At 34.3% G+C, this 8,763-nt stretch overlaps 1 pseudogene; it reads left to right on the top strand.

The window, feature by feature from the left end:
- Positions 1-826: 826 nt before the first annotated feature.
- The window catches only part of LOC106061154 (dynein axonemal heavy chain 6-like), a 70,562-nt pseudogene continuing 62,625 nt past the window's right edge, over positions 827-8,763 (top strand).

Genomic DNA, 8,763 nt, shown 5'->3' with positions numbered 1-8,763 from the left:
ATAGTCATCTATCCACATTATGTCCTTTTGTTGTACAATGACCTTGTTTCTTAGGTCTATACATAGAAAGTTAACAACAATCAATAATTAAACACATTCAATATCAACTTTCTCTGTGGCACCAGTGAGACAAAGACCAGAAATAAAAAAGGTTCCTCCCTTGGAATTATGTATAACAATTTGAACAAATTTAAAAATATTTTAAAGACCATCTTTCACACTTAGAGCATTTATATATATATATATATATATATATATAGTTTGTCCATCGTGGTTTGATGATGACCACTTTTGTCATCCAGGGGGCTGAGGGCTTTGCACAGGGGTTTTGTGCCCCCTCATTTGGCTGGTGAGACCTATGTAATGTTTGGCCTTCTTCTTCTTTGGATAGACTGTCATATGTAAAAAAATGCATATCTTGTTTCAGCTAATTTGGGACAGGTTCTGAGTTTTCTGAATTTTTTTCACAATTTCATGATGTAGGTGTAGGTTAAGACATCATTGATATTTTAAGGTAATTATGTCTTACAATGCATACAGCTCAACCAAATAAAGACTACATTGGTAGTGATAGTAGAAAACAATTAACAAAACATACACCAAGGAGTCTTCTTTATAAGCATAAAAAATAGTTTTTTTGATTGGATACAGAGACGTGAGTCTTGAGTGCATTTTGATGCTTGCTTATAGCTTACTTCATTGAGTAATCTAGTAGCTGGAAAGAAGTCTAGATGTAGTGCATTCTAGATGCACTGCTGAAGTACTATTGAAATGACATGTTCTGTTTAAATTTGATGTTATGTTGTCCTTAAAAAGAATACTGAAGTTATGAACATTGAAATTATTTGCAAGATGGAGTGTTTCTCTATTATTAATATAACCTTTCAGCTGCCAGGAACATATCCTTTATGGAGCTATTACATTGAGGTGGACTTAAAGAGAATGGATCTGTGGGAACGTCTTGTCTCATCCTTTCGATTTGACAAATCCATTTCATTTTTTAAAATGATGGTGCCCACTGTGGACACAGCACGTTATGGCTACTTCCTAGAGCGGTTACTTTCTGTTCAAAAACCAGTGCTCTTTACAGGAGGGACAGGCGTGGGCAAGGTAGTATGAAATTAGTTTACCAATTTACCTTCATTAAAGATATGATTATAAGATGTTGATTTAATGTTTTTGTTTAAACTATAACTAAAAAAAAATGTTGCAACTTCTGAATATTTCTTGATTGGTTAATGTTTGTGTAATTGAAATAATTGACTGCATATCTGAAAGAATGAATATATTGTCTCCTTCAACTTGCTCTAGTCTGTGATAGTAAGAGATTTACTTGATCGCATCTCTTAGAGAATGAACTACGTACCAGTTTACATTAACTTTTCTGCGCAAACCAGCAGCGGAAGAACTCAAGAAATTATTGAAGGGAAGTTGGAGAAACGAAAGAAAAATGTTATTGGTAAATTTATTTTTTTGTCTATAACTGTAACATTTTAACTTCTTATACAGTCTTATGTTTTAAACTAAATGTCTGATCTCAGTTTTTTTTTTTTTTTTTTTTGTATGTCTTTTTGGTTAATATCCTGACTTATTAATTTCTTTATTTACTCTCTCAAGATATTTTTAGTACTAAAATTAATTTCAGTAATTATAAATATAAATATCATTTTATGCTAAAAATTGATTACTTAAAATAAAATAATTTTCTATATTTTCAAAACCCTACCAATTGAGTCAAGGTTTGCAGGCTATATAGGCTACTGTTTTGATCTCTCTTATGTGCAAAAAGAATCGACAGGGGCTTATTGCAAAAAAAAAAATTTACATGAAGAGCGCAAGTTGAGAAAGAGATCATGTTCTTCCTCAACTACTAACAAACATTTTGTGTTCAACTGCTAATATGCACTTCTCTAATGACCAACAAAAATCTTTTAAAAACTAACATATATGTCTTTAATGACTAACACACATATAGTTGTATAACATCTTCAATGTTTGAAACACATATAAAAAAAAGTTATGTTCACTTGATACGCTTTGCCAGCTATGCTTTAAGGATCTAGAGTGGTTCCCTGCCCCAAATGATTGTCTGGATGGGTTACATCTGTTTAACAAATGATTGTCTGGATGGGTTACATCTATGTATAAGTAACACACTTCACACATTGCAACAAATGCATTCAAACAATTAGTAGAACAAACAAAATAGGCTACATTTCTTTTTTTTTTTTCTTTTTTTTTTTTTTAAAGTTATAAAACATAAAAGTTGTTTGGTTGAAGTTGTGGCATGTTACCTCACACAGGGGTAACTTGACACATGGCTTGGGGTAACAAATCACCATAATTGGATCACGGTTGTGGCTAAAAGCAGTATGAAAAATAGACTTTGTCCTTTCAATATACCTGCTGGTGGTGAAAGAGTGGTTTTTATATCCTGTTTTGGACAGTTCCAATAGCAGCTACAACAATTTGTTTTCCCTTTCAGCTTTGGCGTTTCTTTTGATAATGCCCTGACCCAATTAACTCAGCAAGCTGATTTTTAGTCTATGCTTTGTGTATTTTTAGTTGTTTTTTTTTCCTGATTCTCTCAGGTCTACCTAGTAAACTTATGAAATGTTTCTGAGGCAGTGATCAGTTGCAACTTTAAATGTTTTTTTCAAGTTCTTTCAAGAAAACTTGTCAGGTCTTAATTTAACCTGCATTTCTTTTTTTCTTGTTTGCTTTCCACACATCAACTGTAGTTTTGTTTTGTACATAACATTGTGCTGTTAGGTAGTTCAGAGTAATGACAGCATAATGACATGGTATCTGCTTGTAGCCTAATTGTACTTTTAATATTTTCCACATGCTTCATCATGATCGAGGGTCATGTCAGGTTTAGGATTTATTTGCGTTTTTAACTAGCTGTATACTGTTAAGGTCCCGGGGTTCAACCTGACAAGAACATCACTCACACACAGTCGTACATACAGTAAACAACTAGGTGAATAGTTTAAATAACAACAAAAATAAATGAATTTAATTGTATGAAACATATATGTGTATGTACAATGAGGATGACAAATAGACAGTATATATATTAGATATATATATATATATATATATATAATAGGTATATATAAAGATATTATACAATAATTAATTTAAGCACCTTTGCTACGGCTATTAACTTGTCACCCTGGCTTTATGGTCCACCAGACTCTGACCGACTGGCGTCACAACACTGCCAACCTCGGTAATAGTAAAGTTTGACAATGACAATGAAAAAAACTGCAATATGTATTTCTGAGACGGCAAGCGACGCCCACAACTCCAACACTGGCACCTTATAAACGAAATAAACACAATACTCTCAACTTCTACACTAAAAATAGAAATAGTGACAACCTCATACAACATACAATAATAGATATCACAAACGAATAACTCACCCTAAACAGGGGTCCCAAGAATCCAACTGAATAATAAGTAAACTGGTACAGACAAATAACGTTTTACGGGCCAACACACCGTCCGTTACAATCAAATTCAGAGGGTGAACTGCCTCATGACAAAGAATGACCGATAGATGTCACCGGACTTTGTGACGTAGCAAAACAATTCAAAACAAAAAAAATACAAGACACTCTCGCCCCGTACACGTACTACCAGTAGAGGAAATAAAAAAACAGAGTTAGGAGAAAGAAGTAGACACTTGTCTATACTACGCGACAGGTCAACATGTCCTAGAGCAATTTTTAATACATTAAATTAACTAACTTTTTGATTGATTGAAATTAAGAATAAGAACAATTTCAATGTTTAACTAATGCATGGTGACATTATAGTCTAAAACTGACCTAATGTTTCAGTAGTATTAATGTTTAATTACAAAATTTCAGAAAATTGAACTCCACTTTTAGAGCAATTAAAAAAACAGTACAGTCCAATAGATGTAGGTTGGTAACAAAGAAGTGGCAGGGGCTATAATTGACCATCATTTATATATGTTTCTATAAGCATCTCAACTGTTGTCTTACATTTTCGATAGCGCATCAGATTATGTTTTTGAGGATTTGTGACGACCTGCCCTTTTGACTTAAAGCCCCACCTTTACCTACATATTTGTTAAATGTTCTTTCAGAGTTGAAGATAATTTCAAACCTCCTGCAGGATGACAGGGATGGGAGCGGGCAGGGTTTGAACCCTGGACCATTGATAAATCTGAATGACAGTCCAGTGCGCAAACCATTCTATCCTTAATGGCTGACATACAAGACCATAGTAGTAACATACAACTCTTGAAAAGTACCGGTATAATTACATCTTAATTCCTGCTCAAAACTTTTATCAATGTTCATTATTCATACCAATGTCCTTCTGTCATGCTTTTCTCTGTGTACAGGTGCACCTCAAGGTAAACGAGTGGTCATATTTATTGACGATCTCAACATGCCCAAACTGGACACGTACGGCTCTCAGCCACCTATTGAACTTTTACGACAGTATCTAGACTTTGATGGTTTATATGACAGAGAAACAATGACCTGGAAAGAAATTCAGGTGCTAAAAATAATTGCGAACGTTTTTTTTTCATAAAGGATAACAAAATGTTTACTGTTTGAGTGCCTGTGTATGAGTTGAAGATTTTTGATTAAACTGATGATAATAATTTAATAATTTTATTTATAAAGTGCTGTTAACAAACAAAATGTAGGCTCAAGGCGCTGTAATAACATTACAAACACAAACACGACAATAGAAATCAAAAACTAATCTAAAAAAGTTTTAAACAAGTAGGTCTTAATATTCTTCTTAAAAGTGGTATAGCATGTTGTCTGTCTGAGATCAATGGGGAGTGTGTTCCAAACCTTTGGTCCGTGCACTGAAAAAGCCTGCAGACCGTAGCTTTTGAGGGAGAAACGTTGCACCATTAAAAGCGTTGAGTCCATTGAGCGCAGGGCTCTCTGGGGGACATATGGAGTAATCAGTTCTCTAAGGTACAGGGGCATCTCATTGTTATATATACACTGATGACAAAGTGTGGCGACCTTGTAATCGATTCTTGTAAACTGATGTACCTGGCATGATAACAACAGCCAAAGAACAATGAGGAGAGTCTTGCAATGTGGACCACTTTTTTTTACCCTTTATATATTTAGAGGGTAGCATTCTTAATATACTGGCTTGCCATGATATAAAATGTTAAATAATTTTAAAAGATTCAGAATGGCTCATACTGGAAACCCTCTTTGACTGCAATTTTGAAATCATTAAAACTAATTCCACCTTGGACTGACAAGCTGTGAAGAGACTATAAAGTTGTTTTAAATAGGCAATTAATAATCAGACATGACCGTCCCGCAAAAGCATCAAAAAAGCTCACATGTTCCGCCGTTCCACATTCACGATTTTTTGTTCCGCCAAGTCTGTATTCCGACACAAAAAAAAAATTTTAAAAAAATCGCCGATTTTTCATTATTTATTAATAGTGCGAAATGAAAATACTGAATGCAAAATAAAATATATATAGGCCTGTGTTTATTGTTTACTTTTCATCTCCTTCCAGACCCGTAATTTACGAATATATTAGATATGGTTGAGCTAGTTCTAGATTCTAGACATAGATCTAGAATCTAGACATAGATCTAGTAGTCTAGGTATAGAATCTATATACTAGATGTATTCTTAGAATCTAGTTAGTGCGGACCGCAAGTACTAATAAGCCAAATTGCCCAAATGTTCCATTCAAATCCCTTTCTTTTCCCGACAATGACAATCACAATGGCTCTAGACTCTAGACTCTAGACTAGTCTACTACTTACTCTTAGTACTTACTACTAGTCTAGTCTAGATAACTAGTACTACTAGTAGTAAGTAAGTAGTAGATCTAGTAGTACTAGTCTTAGTCTAGCTAGACTAGGTTGTCACTAGGTCTAGAGTCTAGATCTATTCTAGTATTCTAACACTAACTCAACTCAGACAACTGGTTTCTTAGGTTTCTAAGTAATCTAAGAAAAAGGATTATTTTTTAAATACTTTAATTACTTTAATTTATTCTAGAGTCTAGACCTAAATGTAATTAATTAACTTAGACACTGTAAAGTGTAAGGCTAAGGCCTAAATAAGGCTATATATCTACTTAATCTATATTCCATATAGTCTAAATTAGTATTAGTTTCTAGATCTAGGTCTAGCACTAGATAATCATAATACTAGATAACTAGATGATACTAAATCTAGATCTATCTAGAAATACTAAATAGACTTAGAAGGTGATAGATCTCTAGATTTTTAAGTATCATTATGTAATCAATTTAGTTCTCAATAAGTCCATAGATCTAGACATAAATATTTAGATCTAGATCTATAATATAATTATTATAATCTGTGTTCTTAGACTTAGAGGACTTATAAGATGTAGGCCTAGACTAGTAGACTCTTAAATTATTTTAGATCTACAACTAGAGACATCTGGAGTGACTAGAGTAGAGCCCTAGAAAGGATAGATAATCAAGTAGATCTAGAATAATCTAGATCTAGTCATTAGATTTAGATGTAGATCTAGATCTAGTAGTAACAAATAAAAAATAGATAGTAACATTTGAGTCTTGGTCATTAGAATACATTTTTTTTTTTTAGAATTCATCATATAATTATAGGAGTTATAACTATTGATTTCAAACAAAGGACATAATTATGAATTAAAGGTTTTCTTACTTTTAATTATATAAATACTATTTACACCTAATGTATAAGAAGCAAACTAGTATTGTTATTAAAGTAATATAATTGAAGTTTTATTTATTGTGTACAGTATGGCTGACAAACGTAAATGCATATATGTTCCACATTGGGGCCCAAAATTCCACATTTTCAACCTGAATGTTTCACATTCTGGGTCTTGGGGGTAGGCATGTCTGAGGCATAAATGTAAAAGTATTCAATTTTGTCATTGCAAATATCATTTAAAGAATTCACCTATCCCTTAGCCTGTTTAACTGTTGGGACACCACGCATGATCTGTCGACTGTCTTTGTCCATTCCTCTCTGTTTTTTTTTTTTGCCTTTAATAGAATCTCTTTCAATGACTAGTCATCCATTCTTTTATGTTGTCTTCCTATCTCTTTCTGTGCTGCCTCTTCTATTTCCTGGTTCTGTTCCCTGCAGAAAGTTTTTTGCGAGCCCTGAAGACCTTGTGGTCATAAACGAATATGGTCATAAAGTTTTAGTTTTCTGTCATTGACAGTGGTTAGCAGGTCATCTCTGGGCCAATTGTCATTGTGATCCAGTATCTAATCTTTTGTTTATGTTTCAGTCTTTGTATGTGATAATTAGGATCATTCTGTAGCATATATCTATGGCCAGGATCCTCCTCTATAGTTCTGCAGTTCAAGCATATAAGAATGTGGCCATGACCAAAGTCTGATTTAAGTGTGGAGGGCTATACCTTTGTCTTTCTAAATTGCTATGAGTTAGCCAAGTGCTCCTGTGAACTGGCCAGTAGTTCAGTTTTGGTTTCTTTATCTGAAACAATAGCTCTTAGGTATTTAAATTTACTGACACTTGTCAACTTTCTTTAAGCCTCCAATACTAATGTCTGTTTGGCTATTAGAGTCATAATTAGTGTTTTTTCAACATTGATTTGCATACCCTATGCTGTGGAAGTCTTGTCTTTGAGCAACTAGTAAGCTAGTGCCTGATATTCAGTCTATGTATTCAGCAAAGCACAAGTTAGTAATTTTTCTTCCTTTAATGCTTACAGTACCTTTGTAACCTTTGATGTTGAAAGCCTTCTTAAAATCTATTAAGACTTGACAGAGTATCCTGAAGCTTAGGATTTTTTTTCTGTTGTGCTGTGACCTTGTCTAAAACCTGCTTGTCCTACTAAAATTTTTGTCATCTATTGGTTTTAGATGGTATAATATAATTTTTAACAGGACTTTGCTGGGATGGCTTATGAGGCATGGTAGTTTTGACAGAGTTGCAAATAGCCTTTTTTTTAGCAGGGTGATGATGAGTGATTGAAACCAGGGCTTGGGCCAGTCTCTTGACTGCCAGATCCTGTTGCAAATCTTAAAAAGTGTCTTTATCATCTTTACTCCTCCAGCCTTGTAGAAACTTACCCCAAAAAAAAGTATATATGTGTGTGTGTTAATGTCATTAAATTTCTTCTTCTTCTTCATCGTTCTCATTGTTATGTTGGAGTGTTCATATGACTAGACCAATACATGAGATGAACTGCGCAGTGGTTTCCAAATCAGGGAGCTCTCCATATAGTTTTCTTTCTATTGGGGTGATTTGGGGCCAATGTCTTATCCGGGCCTCTTGGTAGAGAGAGCAGTTTTGGAGGACGTGGTCGGCATTTTCTGGTGATACTCCACATGGGCAGATTTCACTGGTTCCAATTTTGAGCTTCCGGAACATGTGTTGTCGCATTCTGTTGTGTCCGGTCCTGAGTCGAAAGATTAGACGCTGGTCTTGTCGGGATAGCTTATAGTAAGCATCATCTTTCTTGTGATTTGGATGGGAGCTCGTCCATTTCTCATTTATTTTATCTACAATTAATTTCTTCATTTCTTCTGGATAGAGAGCAGAGTTTACTTGTGAGTTTGTTCTCCCACTCTTGGCGAGTGTGTCAGCCTTCTCATTTCCTGCTAGTTGTATGTGAGCTGGTATCCATTGAATGACAGTTTTTTTGCTGTTGTGGTTGAGCTTTGTGAGTGCTGTTCTGAGGTTTTTAATATAAGGGGAATCAGAGTTTTGCAGGCTTTGGAGGGTTGT

This window comes from Biomphalaria glabrata, chromosome 4, assembly GCF_947242115.1.
Source record: "Biomphalaria glabrata chromosome 4, xgBioGlab47.1, whole genome shotgun sequence".
Lineage (NCBI taxonomy): Eukaryota > Metazoa > Mollusca > Gastropoda > Planorbidae > Biomphalaria > Biomphalaria glabrata.
The sequence above is the reverse complement of the archived record's forward strand: the minus strand, read 5'-3'. Positions and strand labels throughout refer to the sequence as shown.